Raw genomic sequence first — 21,471 nt, forward strand, 5'->3', positions numbered from 1 at the left:
AGACTGATTAAAGTTAGTCAGCATGGCTTTGTGAGGTGCAGGTCATGCCTCATAAGCCTTAATTCAGTTCTTTGAGGACGTGATGAGACAAGTTGATGAAGGCCGAGCAGTAGATATGACGTATATGGATTTCAGTAAGGCATTTGATAAGGTTCCCCACGGTAGGCTCATTCAGAAAGTTAGGAGGTATGGAATACATGGGATTTTAGCTGTCTGGATATAGAATTGTCCAAAAGAAAACAGCAAGTGGTATTGGATGGAAAGTATTCCAGCTGGAGGTCGGTGAACAGTGGTGTCTTGTAGGGATCTGTTCTTGGGCTCTGCTCTTTGTAGATTTTATAAATGACTTGGATGAAGAATTGGAAGGGTGGGTTAGTAAGTTTGCCAATGACACAAAGTGGTATTGGAGATAGTGTCAAGGGCTGTTGCAGGCTACATCATGACATTGACATGCAGATTTGGGCTGAGAAGTGGCAGATGGAGTTCAACCTGGTTAAATGCGAAGTGATTCATTTTGGAAGCTCAAATTTGAATGCTGAATACAGGGTTAAAGAAAGTATTCTTAGTATTTGGAGGAACAGCAGGATCTTGGTGTCCATGTACATAGATCCCTCAAAGTTGCCACTCAAGTTGATAGAGTTGTTAAGAATGCGTATGGTGTTTTGGCTTTCATTAATGGGAGAATTTAATTTAAGAGCCATGAGGTTTTGCTGTAGCTCTATAAAACACTGGTTAGACCACATTTGGAATATTGTGTCCAGTTCTGGTCACCTCATTATAGGAAGGATGTACTGAGGGTGCAGAGGAGATTTACAGGGATGCTGCCTGAATTGCAGGGCTTGTCTTATGAAGAGAGATTGAGTGGGCTCAGGTTTTTCATACTGGAAAGAAGGAGGAAGAGAGGTGACTCGATAGAGGTGTACAAGGTAATGAGAGGCATAGATAGAGTAGATAGACAGAGACTTTTCCCCAGGGCAGAAATGACTGTCATGAGAGGTCATGATTTTAAGGTAATTGGAGGAAGGTATAGGGGAGATGTCAGAGATAGGTCCATTACACAGAGAGTGGTTGGGTGCATGGGATACACTGGCAGCAGTGTTAGTAGAGTCAGCGACATTAGACTCATTTCAGCGACTGTTGGACAAGCACATGGACTGCAGTAAATTGAGAGGTCTGTAGGTTAGGTTGATCTTAAATTAAGATAAATGCTTGGCACAATGTCATGGGCTGAAGGGCCTGTTATGTGCTGTACTGTTCTACGTTCTATGTTCTAAAATATGTTTTGTTTCCATGTGATGGTGAGAATCTGAATTTTGTGATTGCTATTTTAGAAAACCATCTTTGACATTGGTTGCTGTCTCAAAACTAATTAAAAAGCTCACAATATGTCGACAGGCCAACAAGAGGGGAGGCTATATTGGATTTGGTTCTAGGTAATGAACCGGGCCAGGTGTTAGACTTGGAGGTAGGTGAGCACTTCGGGGACAGTGACCACAACTCGGTGACTTTTACTTTAGTGATGGAGAGGGATAATCGTGTGCCGCAGGGCAAGAGCTATAGCTGGGGGCAGGGAAATTATGATGCAGTGAGGCATGACTTAGGATGTGTGGATTGGAAAAACAGGCTTCAAGAGAAGAACACTAATGAGATGTGGGGAGTGTTCAAGGAGCAGCTACTGCGTGTCCTCGATAGGTATGTACCAGTCAGGCATGGTGTAAAGGGCCTTGTGAGGCAGCCGTGGTTTAGTAAGGAATTGGAGTCCCTTGTGAAAGGGAAGAAGGCGGCATATGTAAAGATGAGGCGTGAAGGTTCAGTAGGGGCGATTGAGAGTTATAAGGTAGCCAGGAAGGAGCTAAAGAGGGAGCTAAGAGAAGCGAGAAGGGGACATGAAAAGTCTTTAGCTGGTAGGATTAGGGAAAACCCAAAGGCTTTCTATAGGTATGTCAAGAATAAAAGGATGACTAGGGTAGGTATCGGTCCAGTCAAGGATAGTAGTGGGAAGTTGTGTGTGGAGGCGGAGGAGATTGGAGAGACATTAAATCAGTACTTTTCATCAGTATTCACTCAGGAACAGGACACTGTTGCTGATGTGAATATGGAATCACAAATAATTAGAATGGATGCCCTGGAAATATGCAGGGAAGAGGTTTTGGGAATATTGGAAAGGATGAATATAGATAAGTCTCCTGGGCCTGATGGCATTTACCCCAGGATCCTATGGGAAGCTAGGGAGGAGATAGCAGAGCCATTGGCCTGGATTTTTATGTCGTCGTTGTCAACAGGAATAGTACCAGAGGACTGGAGGATAGCGAATGTGGTCCCATTGTTCAAGAAAGGGAGTAGGGATAGCCCTAGCAACTATAGGCCAGTGAGTCTGACTTCAGTGGTGGGCAAAGTCTTGGAGAGAATGGTAAGGGATAAGATTTATGAACATCTGGGTAGGAATAACGTGATCAGGGATAGCCAGCATGGTTTTGTGAAGGGCAGGTCGTGCCTCACAAACCTTATTGAGTTCTTTGAGAAGGTGACCAAGGAAGTGGATGAGGGTAAAGCAGTAGATGTTGTGTATATGGATTTTAGTAAGGCGTTCGATAAGGTTCCCCATGGTAGGCTAATGCTAAAACTTCGGAGGTATGGCATTGAGGATACATTAGAGGTTTGGATTAGGAATTGGCTGGCTGGAAGGAGACAGAGGGTAGTAGTTGATGGATTATGTTCATCTTGGAGCGCAGTTACTAGCGGTGTACCACAAGGATCTGTTTTGGGACCATTGCTTTTTGTTATCTTTATAAATGATCTAGAGGAAGGACTTGAAAGCTGGGTAAGCAAGTTTGCGGATGACACGAAAGTCGGTGGAGTTGTGGATAGTGAGGAAGGAAGTGGTAAGTTACAGCGGGATATAGATAAGTTGCAGAGCTGGGCGGAAATGTGGCAAATGGAATTCAATGTAGCTAAGTGCGAAGTCGTTCACTTTGGTAGGAATAACAAGATGATGGATTACTGGGCTAATGGTAGGCTACTTGGTAGTGTGGATGAGCAGAGGGATCTTGGTGTCCATGTACACAGATCTCTGAAAGTTGCCACCCAGGTAAATAGTGCTGTGAGGAAGGCATATGGTGTACTGGGCTTTATTGGCAGAGGAATTGAGTTCCGGAGTCCTGAGGTCATGTTGCAGTTGTATAAGACTCTGGTGCGGCCTCATCTGGAGTATTGTGTGCAGTTTTGGTCACCATACTATAGGAAGGATGTGGAAGCTTTAGAACGAGTGCAGAGGAGGTTTACCAGGATGTTGCCTGGAATGGTAGGAAAATCTTATGAGGAAAGGCTGAGGCACTTGGGGCTGTTCTCATTGGAGAAGAGAAGGTTTAGGGGAGATCTGATAGAAGTGTATAAGATGATTAGGGGTTTAGATAGGGTAGATACTAAGAACCTTTTACCGCTAATGGAGTCAGGTGTTACTAGGGGACATAGCTTTAAATTAAGGGGTGGTAGGTATAGGACAGATGTTAGGGGTAGATTCTTCACACAGCGGGTTGTGAGTTCATGGAATGCCCTGCCCGTATCAGTGGTGAACTCTCCTTCTTTATGGTCATTTAAGCGGGCATTGGATAGGCATTTGGAAGTTATTGGGCTAGTATAGGCTAGGTAGGATTCGGTCGGCGCAACATCGAGGGCCGAAGGGCCTGTACTGCGCTGTATCCTTCTATGTTCTATGTTCTATATAAATTAAATCATGACTACGACAAGGTCTGTGTGTAACTGTCCATGCAGTTAATAGAATCGTTACGCTGATACCTCTGCCACTCATAGGAAATTGAAGATTTACCTGGTAAATATGTATCCATATCATAAATATGGTCGTAAAACCTTCCTTGTGTACTGCTAACAAAAAGTGAGGTCTGCAGATGCTGGAGATCAGAGCTGAAAATGTGTTGCTGGTCAAAGCACAGCAGGTCAGGCAGCATCCAAGGAACAGGAAATTCGACGTTTCGGGCCAGAGCCCTTCATCAGGAATGAGGCGAGTGTGCCAGGCAGGCTAAGATCAAGGGTAGGGAGGAGGGACTTGGAGGAGGGGTGATGGAGATGTGATAGGTGGAAGAAGGTCAAGGTGAGGGTGATAGGCTGGAGTGGGGTGGGAGCGGAGAGGTCAGGAAGAAGATTGCAGGTTAGGAGGGCGGTGCTGAGTTCGGGGGAACCGACAGACAAGGTGGGGGGAGGGGAAATGAGGAAACTGGAGAAATCTGAGTTCATCCCTTGTGGTTGGAGGGTTCCCAGGCGGAAGATGAGGCGCTCTTCCTCCAACTGTCGTATTGTTATGTTCTGCCGATGGAGGAGTCCAAGGACCTACATGTCCTCGGTGGAGTGGGAGGGAGAGTTAAAGTATTGAGCCATGGGGTGGTTGGGTTGGTTGGTCCGGGTGTCCCAGAGGTGTTCCCTGAAGCGTTCCGCAAGTAGGCGGCCTGTCTCCCCAATATAGAGGAGGCCACATCGGGTGCAGCAGATGCAATGGATGATGTGTGTGGAGGTGCAGGTGAATTTGTGGCGATATGGAAGGATCCCTTGGGGCCTTGGAGAGAAGTAAGGGTGGAGGTGTGGGCGCAAGTTTTACATTTCCTGCGGTTGCAGGGGAAGGTGCCGGGAGTGGAGGTTGGGTTGGTAGGGGGTGTGGACCTGACAAGGGAGTCACGAAGGGAGTGGTCTTTGCAGAACGCTGATAGGGGAGGGGAGGGAAATATATCCCTGGTGGTGGGGTCCGTTTGGCAGTGGCGGAAATGACGGCGGATGATACACGGTATACGGAGGTTGGTGGGGTGGTAGGTGAGAACCAGTGGGGTTCTGTCTTGGTGGCGGTTGGAGGGGCGGGGCTCAAGGGCGGAGGAGCAGGAAGTGGAGGAGATGCAGTGGAGGGCATCATCGATCACGTCTGGGGGGAGTCTGTGGTCATCGTCGATCACGTCTGGGAGGAATCTGCGGTCATCGTCGATCACGTCTGGGGGGGAATCTGCAGTCATCGTCGATCACGTCTGGGGGGGAATCTGCGGTCATCGTCGATCACGTCTGGGAGGAATCTGCGGTCATCGTCGATCACGTCTGGTGGGGAATCTGCGGTCATCGTCGATCACGTCTGGAGGAAATCTGCGGTCATCGTCGATCACGTCTGGGGATCACCGCAGATTCCCCCCAGACATAATCGACGATGCCCTCCACCGCATCTCCTCCACTTCCCGCTCCTCCGCCCTTGAGCCCCGCCCCTCCAACCGCCACCAGTTTCCTCATTTCCCCTCCCCCCATCTTGTCTCAGTCGGTTCCCCCGAACTCAGCACCGCCCTCCTAACCTGCAATCTTCTTCCTGACCTCTCCGCCCCCACCCCACTCCAGCCTATCACCCTCACCTTGACCTCCTTCCACCTATCACATCTCCATCACCCCTCCTCCAAGTCCCTCCTCCCTACCTTTGATCTTAGCCTGCCTGGCACACTCTCCTCATTCCTGATGAAGGGCTCTGGCCTGAAACGTCGAATTTCCTGTTCCTTGGATGCTGCCTGACCTGCTGTGCTTTGACCAGCAACACATTTTCAGCTACTGCTAACAAAATCAGATACATGTTTTTAAAGTCAGTGTGTTCAAATATAGCATCACAGACTGCAGTAAAAAGAAAAATTAATGTAATTATGTGCATGTGATCTTTTAGTCAAACATACTGAACATTTAACAATGAATGGCCTTTATCTGTTGGTGGTTGGTGTGCTCTGAAAATGGTTCACCATTCATTAGGCCCAGAAAATCTCACTAAATCATGCAAGGCAAGGAATTTGAATTGCAAGTAACACTAATGCCATTTACAAGTTCGCTGATGACACCATTAAACCTGCTTGAATCTCAGATGGCGACAAGACAGACTACAGATGGGAGGTGGAAGACCTGGAAAAATGGTAAACTGAGAACAGCCTAGCTCTCAATGTCAGCAAAACCAAGGAGCTCATTATTGATTTTTGGTGGACTGTTACGCATGCCCCCCAACACATTAACAGCACAGAAGCAGAACAAATGGAGAGTGTCAAGCTCCTGGCAGTGGTCATCCACAACAGGATTTCTTGGACTCTTCATGTGGACGCATTGGTTACAAAGACCCAACAACATCTCTTCTTTCTCAGGCAGCTGAGGAAATTTGGCATAATGGTGAATACTCTTGCCAACTTTTATAGGTGCGCCATCAAGAACATTCTGTCTGGATGTATCACCACTTTGTATGGCAACTGTACCATTCAAGATTGGAGGCAGTTACAGAGAGTGGTGAACACAGCCCAGACACTCACAAAGGCCAACCTCCCATCTATAAAATCCATCTACCAGGCCTGCTGTCAAGGAAAGGCCACCAGCATTCTCAAAGATCCATTCCATCTTGGCATTGCTTTTCTACAACCTTTACCATCAGGGTGAAGGTACAGAAGCCTGAACACACACCAGCCAGTTTCGTAACAGTTTCTACCCTACTGTTGTTAAAATACTGAATGGACTCACAAACTCTTAACATTCATCTGTACCTGTGTTTTTTTTTGTTGTTTACCTATTATTTACTATCTATGCTACTTAACTCTGATTTGCCTGTATTGCTCACAAGATAAAGGTTTTCACTGTACCTCGGTACACATGACAATAAATTCAATTCAATTCAATTCAAAAAGCATCCCACCCATACCCACCATACCTCCATAACCCCACGTTTACCATAGCTAACCCACTTAACCTACACATCCCTGGACATTACAGATGACTTAGCATTGCCAATCCATCCAACCTTGGACTGTGGGCAAAAACTGGATTTTTTTTTAGATTAGATTCCCTCAGTGTGGAAACAGGCCCTTTGGCCCAACCATCCACACCGACCCTCCCAGACCCATTTCCCTCTGACTAATACTATGGACAATTTAGCATGGCCAATTCACCTGACTTGCATATCTTTGTGATTGTGTGAGGAAACCAGAGCACTGGAGAAAACCCACGCAGACACAGGGAGAATGTGCAAACTCCACACAGGCAATCGCCTGAAGCTGGAATTGAACCTGGGACCCTGGCGCTGTGAGGCCCCAGTGCTAACCACTGAGCTACTGATCACCAGTAGAAACCCATTGTCACATGGAGAGACATGTAAACTCCACAGTTACCCAAGGATGGAATTGATCCCTGGTCCCTGACACTGTGAAGAAGCCCTAATCACTGAGCCAATGCAGATAGAAATGCTAAATTCAAGGGTCTGCATGTGGATTCTCCAGTGATTTGAGCACATCCAAGTATACAAGGCTCCTAAAGTTGTACCGGCAGACTTACCTTACCCATCATTATATCAACCCATGTATGACCTCACCTTGCCACATAGAGATGATCTACACTGAGAAGGAGCAGATTGTTCTGGAACCTGGGGAGGAAGAAAAATGTTTCCCAGTGGAACCTAAAGAAACAGAAGCTTATTGCATGGGATTAAATTTTACTCATTTCACAGCAACTTCTGTACACATAATAAAATTATAGGAAACCAAAACAAAAACAATGAATACCACTTCGGTCAAGCTTTACAGCCTGAGTAACCAGGAAAGCTGACATAATATTGTATGCAAATTTGTATGCAAAACCACTTGTGAAGAAATTTGATGCTATGAAACTAACGTGTTGATATAATATTTCATGTTAAGACCATGTGATTGTGAAAGATCCTAAAAGTCAGTTATTTGATTACATCCTCAAAAAAAATCCCTTTCAGAAAAGAATCCACACAGAGATGATACACAACCACTTCAAATGCTACTCAGGAGGTTTTTAACTGTAACTGTAACTTATTAGAATATAAGTGAAGTTTAAAAGCAAGGAATCATCATTTACTTTAATTAGATAATTTTAATTTAGAAATGTCATGATCAATTCTATGCACGTTTACACACAATCTAATTCTTCATGAGTATTTTCACCTATTCCTAATGAGGTTCATTTTGTTTTATTGCATGTGGAGGAATTATTAACCATGAGTTGATAAAGTTGTGGTTCTATCATAAATAATAATAACTTCAAAATTCAAATTAGCTAGTAAATTTGAGAGTGTGGATCTAGTTGCTATATTTGCCTCCCAATTTTCCTAACTATTGAAAACAAAAAAATAAATTACAGCACCTATAACACACACTATCCAGTCAAACCACACACCCCACCCCCTCCCCAATCCAGATTGACAGCATGATGAAAATAGTAATTTCGGAAGAAGAAGGTAACCTGAGAGAGCAACAGGAAGTGGCTGGAGAGATCAGCGGCAAGAATGTGGTGCCTTGCTGCAAAAGAAGAACTGATCTCAGCATGTCAGGACTGGTGAGAACCCGGGCATTATCAAGGACGAAAGTCCCCCACTTCACACTGCTTTTGCCATCCTATGTTTGCATATCATTTTTCAGATTCTGTACAGATTTCCCTTTTTGAAATGGCAGGCATCTTACTGTGATAATGCTTGATTCTGAAAGCAGTCATGGAGTGGTAATAATTAAGTAATGTGACCCTCAGGTTTATTGTAGAGCAAATAATGATCTTTTTAACACTGTATATATTTTTAACACTGCACATACTTTTTTAAAGTACAATACTTTAAAACATCTCGGAAGATTGTCAGTTGTTTTTGACAATTCCTTTTGATGGTTTTGATAGGTTATCTTAACAGTTCTAATAAACTTGGCAGTTAATGTATTCATAGGAAAAGAACATGTTTATATCACAATGTTAAATGGCACCCTGCCTCCATCAGATTATACTTGACCTTCCTAAAGGCCAATTATCTTCTCCAAATGTATGACACGACTATATCCAAAGGGGTACCATTCTTCTCCAAAGGGGTATTCTGGAAATCCACAAGATTCTGACCTGAAAACACCAAGTCTAATCTGCATATTTAATGTTTTATCCTCATTGGCTATCAATCTCTGACTAGAGTGGAGACAACCAATGATTGAAAAAGCCAGCTATTCTTTTTGAACAACATTAATATAAAATGCTAACTATCCCCATTACCTGCACTGTTGTTATGATTCCACCTGAAGATAATACCAGGCAGGTCAAATTTTCTAGATGAAGCCTGCCTTGATAGATCATAAATTTTATTTTTGCATTTCAACGACCATGCTGGTTAGTTGACAAACCATAAATGTTCTTTTACAAAAGATCACAAGTTTATTTTACAGAAAAATAAAAAAAGCAACACATATAGCAATTTAGAAATATTTGACCATGAATAACAAAAAATAAATTCAACCTTATTTCAGCAGTGCTCATTACAGATACTTAAACTTCATGATGTACTACTCCTACTTAACTATTTAAATTACTCTTTCTATCCCTTCCTTTTGAACTGCTGAAGCAACTAAAGATTTCTTTTAACAGCTCTGATAACCTGAAGATTCATTTTCAGTTCTGACAGCTGTGAGCAGCATTGGGTACAGCAGTTAAACTGGTTGCTTCACCGTGCTCAGAATCCGAGTCCGATTTGAGTCTTGGGGACATCTGCATGAGTGCTTTTGTTTCCTCTCAGTCCAAAGATTATATGGTTTGTTAGATTGCATTGGTAAATGCGTGGTTACGGGGAAAGTGTGCAAGAATGGATCTGGATAGGATGCTCTTCATAGGGCTGGTGCAACTTGATGGGCTGACTGGCCTCTAGTTACACTTTAAGGATTCTGTGCATCTACAAGATCTTTATAAAATCTCTCAGCAAGCAGATACCTACATACTAAATTTCAAAAAACTAAATCTCTCACTTTTTGGATGTTTCTAAAACCAAACCTGCTTCCTGCTGATATGAAAATGATTCTCTGAACTCAAATCTGATTCCAGCCTCGGACCATCTGTTCTAATGTAGATGTAAACTGAATTTCACAATTATTCAGCAATTAACTCCCCAGGTACTTGATTGAAGCATTGTGTCTTCAATTCAATTTATTAAATAACACACTGACCTCATTTAAAGAATAGGTTAATCACAGGACTGAAACTAAAATCTATTTTTACCACGTCTTTAAAATCAAAATTCCCAAATTATTATAATATATTATAAACATTTATTAACTGTCAAGAGGACAAGTGTTGTATTCAGGTGTCAGACTGGCGATTGATAGACTTTTCCACAATTTTTCCCATGGTGGAGAAGCTATGCATCATGGAAAAAATATAGTCCCAGTTTTTCAGTTAGCAATATGGTTTGCTGCAACAGCAGAGAGTGGAGTTGCATGTTTTGATCATGTGGAAGCCCATATACATGTGTTTACAGGGAGATGGCATATTGGTAATCTGCCATCCCATATAAATGCATGGGTTTCCTGAAACTACACAAATAACACAAGAGGACTGTACTGGTAGCCGGGGTGAGGTAATGTCCAAGGAAAGGTTTTAAGTACTGAGATAAGACAGCATGCAAGTGAAAAGTTTTACCTACAGAGCTACAGGCGGTGATAGCCTAATGTTATTATTACTAAAGTATTCATCCAGAGACATGGTTTTGAATCCAGCCATGGTAGGTGGAGGAGTCTGAACTCAATAAGGCAATATTTGTAATAACAATCACTGCGAATTTTCAAGAAAGTGAATCAAACAGACCAGCTGACATTTACCTAGGCGCCTGAAAAGACAACAGCCGAAATAACCCTGCTGACCCTGCAAAGTCCTCCTTACCAATATCTGGAGGCTGGTACCAAAATTGGGAGAGCTGTCTCACACACTAATCAAACAACAGCCTGATATAGTTCCCTGCAACATTACCACTCGTTTGGTAATTGAAAAAATTCCAATTACACTTTACGATAAAAAAATCACATTTCAAAACCAGTCAGCTTTGCTGAATCGCTTTTGTAAATTCTCTCCAGGTCATTTTTTATGCTCTGCTGACAGGTACCTCTCACAGAGCTCTTAAAATAGCAGCCTACATCTGTTTGTCTTTTGGCAGTTCTCCCTCAACTGTCCAAAAATGTCTGGTTTAATACTCCAAAATATAAGATCATTTCATTGGTTTTAGTATTATCAAAATATTAAATCCAAATTTGATTTGAGTTGGTATCTTGAGGCATAATTTAAACTGATTCGCTGAATTTGAATTTGCTTTTGTTTCATGGCAACTCAGCTACTGCTAGCTATTTTGACCAAATGTTATATTGCTATCTTGTTTAGAATACTTTCTGCTGTGTCAGACAGGCCTTGCTGGCTTTTCAGCTTTCTTAAAGGTACAGGGCCTCTACCTTGTCATAACAGAGTGGAGATATAAATTGGAATTCCAGGCTGAACAATGGTTCCAAGCAGCCATCTCCTTGTTTATGTAGTTTTTCCAGAGCTTAGCTCAGCTGTTCCCTTTACTTTCAAAATTTTGACAAGTCCAGAGTCTTGTCTTTAGGTGATGAGGATGTTTGCTCAATCCTACACCACTTGTATCATCAGTAATGTGATGGAAGATGTCATCAACAGTGCTATGGAGCAGCACCTGCTCAGCAATAACCTGCTGAGTGACATCCAGTTTGGGTTCCACCAGGGCTACTCAACTCCTGATCTCATTACATCCTTGGGTCAAATACGGTTAAAAGAGCTGAATTCCAGTGGTGAAGTGAAAGTGACAGTTCTTTACATCAAAGCCATTTTCAACCAAGTGTGGCATCAAGGAGCCTAAGGGCAGCACAGTGGCTCAGTGGTTAGCGCTGCTGCCTCATAACGCCAGGGACCCGGTTCGATTCTAGCCTCGGATGACTGTTTGTATGGAGTTTGCACATTCTCCCTGTGTCTGCATGGGTTTCCTCTCAGTGCTCCGGTTTCCTCCCACAGTCCAAAGTTGTGCTGCTGAGGTGAATTGGACATTCTAAATTGCCCACAGTGTTGGGTCGACTAACCAGGGGAAATGAGTCTGGGTGGGTTACTCTTCGGAGGGTTGGTCTAGACTTGTTGGGTCAAATGGCCTGTTTCCACCCAATAGGGAAACTGATGTAATCAAAACTGGAATTGATGGTTATCAGGAGACAAACCCTCCACTGGCTGGAGTCATACCTGCCATATAGGAAGATGATTGTGGTTGTGGTTGTTGGAGGTCACTCTTCGCAGCTGAAGAACATTGCTATAGGACTTCCTCAAGTTGGTGTCCTAGGCTCAACCATCTTCAGCTGCTTCATCAGCAACCTTCCTGCTGTCATAAGGTCAAAAATGGGGATGTCTGCTGATGATTGCACAATATTCAGTATCATTTGAGACTCTTCTGATACTGAAGAAGTCCATGTTCAAATGCAACAAGATCTAGACAATATCCAGACTTGGGCTGACAAGTGACAAGAGTTGTGTCACACAAATGCCAGGCTATGACTATCATGAATAAGAGACAATTTAACCCCCACCCCCTTGATGTACAATCATGTTACCATCACTGTTTCTTCCATTATTAACATTCTTGGTGTTGTCATTGACCAGAAACCTAACTGGACTCACCACATAAATACATAGTAGAAAGTGAGGACTGCAGATGCTGGAGATCAGAGTCAAGAGGTAGTGCTAGAAAAGCACAGCAAATCAGGCAGCATCCAAGGAGCCGGGAATCCTGATGAAGGAATTATGCCCAAAATGCTGATTCTCCTGCTCCTCAGATGCTGCCTGACCTGCTGTACTTTTCCAGCACTACCTCTCAACTCTGATCTCCAGCATCTGCAGACACACAAATACCATTGATGCAATAGCCGGTCAGAAGCAAAGAATATTACTGTGAGTAACTCACCTCCTGACTTCAAGGAGCCTGTCCTATCATCTTAAAAGGCACAGGTCAGGAGTGTGATGGAATACTCCTCACTTGCCTGGATGGGTGCAGCTCCAACAGCACTCAAGAAGCTTGACACCATCCAGGATAAAGTAACCCACTTTATTAGCATTACATCTACAGGCAGCCAATCCCTTCATCACGAATGATGAAGGGATAGCTGTATATACTATCTATGAGATGCACTGCAAAAATTCTCCCCGTGTCTGTGTGGGTTTCCTCCGGGTGCTCCGGTTTCCTCCCACAGTCCAAAGATGTGCGGGCCAGGTGAATTGGCCATGCTAAATTGCCCGTAGTGTTAGGTAAGGGGTAAATGTAGGGGTATGGGTGGGTTGCGCTTCGGCGGGTCGGTGTGGACTTGTTGGGCCGAAGGGCCTGTTTCCACACTGTAAGTAATCTAATCCTTAGATAGCAAACCCATGATAATTTTCAACTGTAAGCACAAGGTCAGCAGGCACATCACCATCAGCAAGTTCCTCCCCAATCCACTCATCATTCTGATTTGGAAACATTATTGCCATTCCTTCACTGTCACTGAGTCAAACTCCTGGAATTCCTTCCCTAATGGCATTGCAGGTCTGCCTATAGCACATGGACTGCAGTAATTCAAGAAAGCAGCTCACCACCATTTTCTCAAGGGATACTAGAGATGAGGAGCAAAGGCTCTCCAGCCAGTGATGCTCACATTCCAGGAGTGAATAAATAAAAATCTGGCCTACATGTGACTCTAGGACGACAGCAGTGTGATGACTCTTAACTATCTTCTGGCCAATGAAGAATGTCAAGCAGATGACACCAGCATCCCATGAATGAATAAAACATGCCTGGGAAGTTAACATTTCTCATGGACATACTGTCAGGAATTGTCCAAAAATAATTTGATCTCTGAATGAGCATTAGAGACTTCAAAAGATTTTAACTAGCTGGATAGCTACCGAAGAAAAAGTTAAATTGATTAAAACTTATTCTAACTAGTAGATAACTATACAAATGACCTACCTCCATCTTACTACTACCCCACCCTGCCTCTGTGCCTCATGTGATGCTGACCTAATTCTCAGCCGTTGACAGTTCGTGCTGCTGCACCTGTTCATCATTAAAGGCCCAAAATCAAGCTGCATAAGGTGCTAATATCCTGCTGTGATAACTGACTGCTGGGAAGTGCAGATTAAAGGTTACAAAAAAATCCAAAATAATAGAATTGATCTCCAAAATGTTGAAAGTCACCTCCAAAAGAATGAGAACACATTCTCAGAACCAGTAAAAACTTCCCACTTGTGGTCTAACTTCAACAATCATTATGGTTCTATTGCTTTACTTGTGTATTTTCAGGAAACCCATGCATTTTAATGGGATAGCAGATAGTTAACTTGTAATATATGTAAATTTCAGATTTACCCATCTCACTGACCTTTCCTGTGCATTAAAAATGCATTTGGAATTCAGCAGATACCAACTCTTCAAGACATATTGACAGTTTTGGACCTTTAATATGCCACCAGTATAGAAACTCATCCAAATATAGTGGTATTAAATTCGAAATTATATCCTGTTCTTGAAATAGTTCTAGAACATTGCGATATTATTTAGTAAATGCCATGATGGGTTCCCTTCACCCACTTATCCCATGCAAAAACAAATTGTTCAGGCTTGCCACATGGCATCCTAATGAAGTGAATTACAAACTGTGCAATAGTTTCTATTTATTTTTCTTGATTCTTAAGGAATTAGTTTGTGGGTGTCAACTTGTCAGGAAATGTATCTCCTTAATATAATAATTTATTTTTGATATTATGTTATTTTACATGGATTAATTAGATTTATTATGAATAGATATTACTGTCAGCAAAGTGTACAAAAATGACTGTGCCTATATTAGTTATTACCTGTTAAACTAAAGATTACTTAATTCTAATGAAATTCATAGGAAGATTTTATTTTAATGCTGGATGTAGTTCTATAAGGAACAACCATTCTGTCCCACTCCTGCTCAGCAAAGGTATATAGCCACTTTGCCTCTGCTGACATGGTAAATGAGCCAGCTAAAAATATCAACCCTATTTCAATAACTGTATCAAATAAAGTGCCATGTCTTTGCTTCAAGTTTATCATTCAACAATTTCAATATTGATACGAAATGATCAGTATAGTTAGCACAAAAGCTGTCGAATCAAATGAAGCTTGTTAAAAAAAACTTAACTGTAATGTACTTACTGTGTAACTTAATAGAAATGAGTTAGCAAGAACTGTATAGGAAGTGTATGCCACTGAAAAGAGCAAAACCATACTGATTGAATTGCCATTGGCTTTAAACTAAATTGCTTTAAATACACTCAGTTATGATATTCTCTTCCAGAGTTTAGTAGTATTAAATCGGTCAAGAATGCTGTTTTTTAAAAAACAGTCGACAGCAGAATTCATTAATTCTTTTGTGACATTTCAAGATTTTGATCTGTAAAAATCATTTTTGTACCAGTCTGATTTACTTGCTTACTGGTCAACCCAAGTACAATGACTTACTATCGTTTACTGTGTCGGCATGGTAACCAACATGCACATTCCTCCTGTGTAGTTTGATACAGCAATATAATTACCATACGTCAATTATTCCATGTGAATGAGTTTCTTTTTCATGAAAAGGCGTTACAAAAGGCAGTATTGAGTATTATAATTTCCCTGTTGATTGAGCCAACCCTAGGAGATAGGCTGTCTCAAAACCGGTTCCTCAGAACTTCCAGCCTATTGTTCCATCCAAAACCTCACAGTATTGTCTCATCAACATCTATTCGACATAATCAATCAAGGTATGTAGCTTGTATACTTATCTAGCTTGATCCAATTTGACAGTGAAAGTCTCCTGGCTTTGTATCTCGATTCCTTTACCAACATGCCATTGAATTGGCCCATTTTCCTAGCAAGCCATTCTGTTTTCCATTGTTGCTTCTAGTATCCCAAAAGATGGGATTTTAGGTGATGGGGATTTTTGCTTAATCCTACACTCCTTCGATCATCAGTAAAAGTGATAGAAGGTGTCATCAACAGGACTATGAAGCAGCACCCACTCAGCAATAACCGCCTCATTGAAAGCAGATTGATTTGTTTAAAAGGGACATTCCGTTACCTACAGAACTACTGAAGTAATTATTTCTGAGGAATAACATTGTAAAGTGAGATTTATTTTTAATGCTCAGCGATGTGAAATCCCTGGCAATGGTGATTCTAACCCATCACTGCAGCTCTCTGTTCATCTGTCTGAACTGCATGAGCTAAAAGCAAGAATAAAGGGTCATCAGATTCCCATCATGGTTTTTCAGCTACTCCTTGCGTGGAGATCCATGCAACTAGGGGCAGATAGTGACCACAAAGCTTTTCATATGCTTGATTTTTTTTTGTGCGTGTGCGTGTGCGCTTGCCCACCTCTCAATTATGTCTACTCTCTTGTCTCATCATCTGTGAAGGAGTGGCCATTGAGTTGTCTACCAATTCTAATGTCTCCTTCTCCATGCAGATTGGCATGGGCTTTAATGGAATCCCTTTGCTTGACTTAGCCAGTTTATTTGCGATATGTACAGTCCTCTCCTACAAATACAAAGATAATCATTATAAGTCAACGCTTAGATGTGAGCACAACATCTATGTCCAGCAAGGTGGCATAGACAGCAATCTAGCAGTCCAAGTTGGAAGTCTTTGACTGCTTCCTGTATGTGGCCACCCTCAAGAGGCCTTTAGGAGGCAGAAATTCATAAAATGCAGTCATGCATCTGACGAAATATGCAATGCCTGATTCCATACCTAAAGTTAACCTAAACTTTGCAGGGTTAGCCAAAATGAAGTTAACTGAAATTAAGTTGAATGAAATGGAGAAAACATATGAGGCCTGGCAAGATGACCTAATGATTAGAAAGATCACTGGTTTAACATAGTTTTGTTTTTTGCTGATAAAGCATTGTGACTCATCAGGAATGGATTGAACTGCCACACTAACTCTGGAAAAGCTGATGTTTTATTCAAAACAGATACTGTGAACCAGATGTGAAAATTTTGATTATTTATCAGCTGAATTTGTCATTGTAATGGAATTGTGCCATATAAATATCATGCAGTTGATTAAATGACATAAAAGTAGTGAAAGGTTTTTACCCAAAACAGCGATTTTCCTGCTTCTCGGATGCTGCCTGACTGCTGTGCTTTTCAAGCGCCACTCTAATCTAGATTAAAAGTAGTGAATAACAAGTTCAAGATAAAGTATGAGGTTGAAATTCATTAAGAGCAATTGATAAGCCTCTTTCCAAAGAAACATAGCAAACTTTAATGATTTAATTGATCAAATCAATGTGGAAAACATAAATGTTTGTCAGTGGTCAAACTGATCATTGGCTGGATACTGGATAGCGTTAAACATGTAAATGCTTTCCTTCTTTTTATGGAAAATGTTTGAAACAAGTTAGCCTCACTGCAATATTAGCTAGATCAGAGAAAGATTGACTGATCAATGACTAGAACTTGAGACAGAACAGGCTGATCACCTGTTTTGATCTGATCTTTGGACAATTCCATGAAAAAGAATTCACTTGTGATTGTAAGCATTATGTGGGTAGGATTTTTGCAGTCTTTTTGTGGTGTACTTTGCTCTAAGGAATAACATTGGGTATATTCAGTTGTTAGAATTGCTTTGAGTTATTGCTAGAATAAATCTGATGCACCAGAGAAAGTGTGAATAAAAGCCTACAAAGTCCGAGGGAAAAGAGATCTGGAGTGGACATTGGAGAAGGTGAGGTTTTCAACACATTTGCATCACAGGATCCAGATTCTGAAATTAGTCCATTCCTGTTGATCTTCTTTGTAATTTCCATTCAGGCTTTTTTCTTGTCACATGAGATGATCTTTTTCATTGTATAAGACAGGTAGAATCATGAGATAAGTTGTATTCAACAGAATGTGTAGGACTGCTCCAGCGATGATTTGATAGGAATTTCGAGAGAGTTGTTCACAATTAGGCCTATCTTCTGCTTAAGACAACATGTGTGTATTCTTCCCACTAGACATTGGTAGCTTGGACTAATACTACCAAGAAGGATTGATGACAATTAACTAGCCAAGCCTGTTTTGATTCCTAAGCTTTTTTAACACCTGCTGCTAATGCCTACATGTGGTTTCTATCCCTCTGTTCACCTCCTGTCCATGTGTCTATCAAGATAAGCCTTAAAGATTCCTAATGTGCCTGCTCTCACCACTTCCACTGGCAGTCCGGTCCAGGCAACCATCACCCTCTGTGTGAAACATTTTTTAGGTGGTTCTCCCCTAAACTTTTCCCTTCTCACTTTGAATCTGTACTCTCTTGTAGTTGACCTTTCCACGCTGGGTAAAAGCGTCTGTCTATTCATCCTATCTATGCCCCTCATAACTATGTAGACCTCCATCTTTTTCAGGTCACGCCTCAGCCTCCATCTTTCCAGCAAAAACAATCTGAGTTTGTCCAATTTCTCCTCATAACTAAAACCCTCCTGATAAACCTTCTGTGTACCCTCTCCAGACCATCCATGCCCTTCTGGTAGTGTGGCAACCCGAACTGCCACAGTACTCCAAAATGTGGCCTAACTAAAATTTTACATAACTGTAACATAACTTGCCAACTTTTATATTTGATGCCCAGGTTGGTGAAGGCAAGTGTGCTGTATGCCTCCCTGATCACCTTATCTAACTTATCTGCATGCCCAGATCCCTCTGTATGTCAATGTTCCTAAGGGTTCTGCCATTTGTTGTATAATTCACACCTAAATTTGTTCTTCCAAAATTAAACAGATGGTTGCAGTGGGCACTACTACATCATAAAATATGTGACAAAGAATCATTAATTCTACAAAGTCCATTGAGGAGAGGAAAGACACTTAAACACTCAAAAGTTCACAGATTCTATCAGCTTCGGTGAAAACTGAGGCTGGTCATTAAAATGGATCAGAAGTCATCACAGCACTAAGCCTGTCTGTTCAATCTCATCAGATTCCGAAAATTATTGAAAAGCCTGTGAAGGCTGAGCAGAGCTTCACAAAAGATACAAGCAAAAAACTTGGATTCATAATCCATGGATGGAATGGGTGATATCAGATCCAATGTGAGGAGGGTGAAAATGTTTGCATTTAAAGTAATATTCTATGCTGAAATGCTACATGAAGGCTTAAGATTCCGTGATCAAGCATTGTTATGATTGTTAAAAATAAGTTATAGAAAGCTGCAGTGAGAAAAGTCTTTGTTAAAAAAGACACTGGTTATGAAAGTTCAAAAGTTACAGTATGAATCAACGAATGAACATGGAAAATTTGAAGGCAGAAAAAGACTATTAAAAGGAATATTTTGAAAAGGAAAATTAAGTTTTATTAATGAACTGAAAATACTTCTTTAAGGAGCATTATCAGCATGATAGGGAAAAGTGAGGACTGCAGATGCTGGAAATCAGAGTCTAGATTAGAGTGGTGCTGGATTAGCACAGCTGGTCAGGCAGCATCCGAGGAGCAGGAAAATCGATGTTTTAGGCAAAAGCCCTTCATCAGGAAATGTTTCCTTTTCTTTTGTAAAGTGAGATGTAAAGTTCAGAGAAGAAGAAGAAAAGGTGTGAACCCTCTACAGGGCAAAAAGGGTACAAAAATCAAAGAGCAAAAGGCAAAAAAGCAGTTTGAGAGGTGTTTTCTTATTTTATATGGATGGTTAAAATGCAGTATTTCATTTTAAAAAATTTCAATAATCCTTAAATGATTGAAAATCATCTTTAAAGCAAAAATAGGAAGATAATAAAGAAATATTGAAAACATTTTCAACTTTAATAATCAATAAAAATTAAGAATAAATTCTGAAAAGGAAAATAAGATAGAAGTTAAAATTCTTGAGAAAGCTTTATGAGTACATTCACTTCATTGTTCAGTAGAAAAATAAATAACATCTTTATTTTAGAAAATTGACTGAATAAAGTTGAACTCGTAATTCGATTGAGTGAACAATTCAAAATATTGAACAGTAAAATCAGCTACAACATGACCCACCTTCAGAACTTTAAATGTGGGCTAACAATAAATCTATCTCACTTATTTGGAAGAAGTGTATGAAGAATTTAATTGGAATAATGCCTGTGGAGAAAGAAGTTAAAAGATACTTAACTGACAAAATGCCAATGTAAAGGACTGTTCCTGGAAATGGCTAACAACAGTGTCTAGAATTTTGTTGGAGTTCTTTGATTGTTATCGATGCTGAGTAAGAATGTTTTAATAATTATAATGTCCAGCTTAATGGTATTCATACATCTTAGATGTAATGCAGTTATCTATTAAGTAAAATGTAAGAAATCTATTTACAGTTCATCAAGCTTGAGCCTATTTTTCTCCCTCAGATGTTGTGTGGGCATCCATCCCTACATGATATCAATAACCTGGACTAATACCAGTAAAAAGATTAATAGCAGTGAATGAATGTAAGACACCTCAGATAGTTCTAGAAGAAACATACATATATATTATATCCTGAAGAAATGGTTCTGCTGTTTAGCCCTTGCATCCTGGAGGTCACTTGACATCTCCCTTCCATCATTGTTTAGCCTGATTTAACATTCCTTCCGCAGATGTTCTTTTAGCCTCAATGACTTTGAGTGTTTGCCTCCTTTGAAATATGGCGGCAACACCTGCAGGGTCAAGCAGCTAATGGAACTTTTCTCCCCTCCACTGCTCTCTCCGTCCTCTGCCCTTGCAAGTTGATTATGGGCAGCTAATCCTCACCTAGTCAGATGTTGCTTCTGCTCCCAATCTCAGTGATGAGACCTGAGACTCAGCCACAAAATTCAGCCCAATATGTTTCAAATGAGGCCATTCAACTCAGAACATAGGTAGCTGAAATCCCAGTAGTGAAAAGCTTTGGAAACCATAGGTGAAAGCTACATATTGTTTATAAGCTATACTCAAATTACTCATGTACTACATCCCCAAATTTTGTAGCAGCAAATGTTCCAGTCTGGATTTATTATTTCAGAAGGAGACAATCATGTTGCCTAATTGGTTCTTTGAAACTGAATAATCTGGTTACTCTGTTTCTGTGAGGCTATTCCTGAAATCAGCTTTTACTTTGGAGTGGTCATGACAGCAAGAGAAATATGACACCTTGGTCCGACCATGAGTCTCTGCTGCGGGAGTTCTGCAACTTGACCAAAAGACTAAAAGATTTTCAAAGTCCACAATTTTGTTTCAGTGTGATGAGTCTTTCTAGTTACTAATCTTCATCAGTGATAGAAAGCTTCAATCTCAGCAGGCCAGAACCCAGCAGCAGACGTTTATACTTCCTGCCCCTACTGTCACTGTTAGCACTTTCCAGAGATATGTTAAAGAACCAGGATAGAAAATCCTACAGATTTCAAGGCTGGCCTAGAGCAGTGAATTTTAAGTGCATAGTGAATTGGCAGAGGTGTTGAAATACCCTTCCTCATATTCTTGCAATGTCCTTCTTAAGTTTTATTTATTTCATTGTCACTAATGGAAATCTAGCCATTTCCGAATAATCTCCAGAAGGCAACTGTCCTGCGAGTGATGGTTTGGAGATGCTGGTGTTGGACTGGGGTGTACAAAGTTAAAAGTCACACAATACCAGGTTATAGTCCAACAAGGTTTAATTGGAAGCACTCACTTTTGGAG

This window comes from Hemiscyllium ocellatum, chromosome 4 (assembly GCF_020745735.1).
Source record: "Hemiscyllium ocellatum isolate sHemOce1 chromosome 4, sHemOce1.pat.X.cur, whole genome shotgun sequence".
NCBI lineage: Eukaryota > Metazoa > Chordata > Chondrichthyes > Orectolobiformes > Hemiscylliidae > Hemiscyllium > Hemiscyllium ocellatum.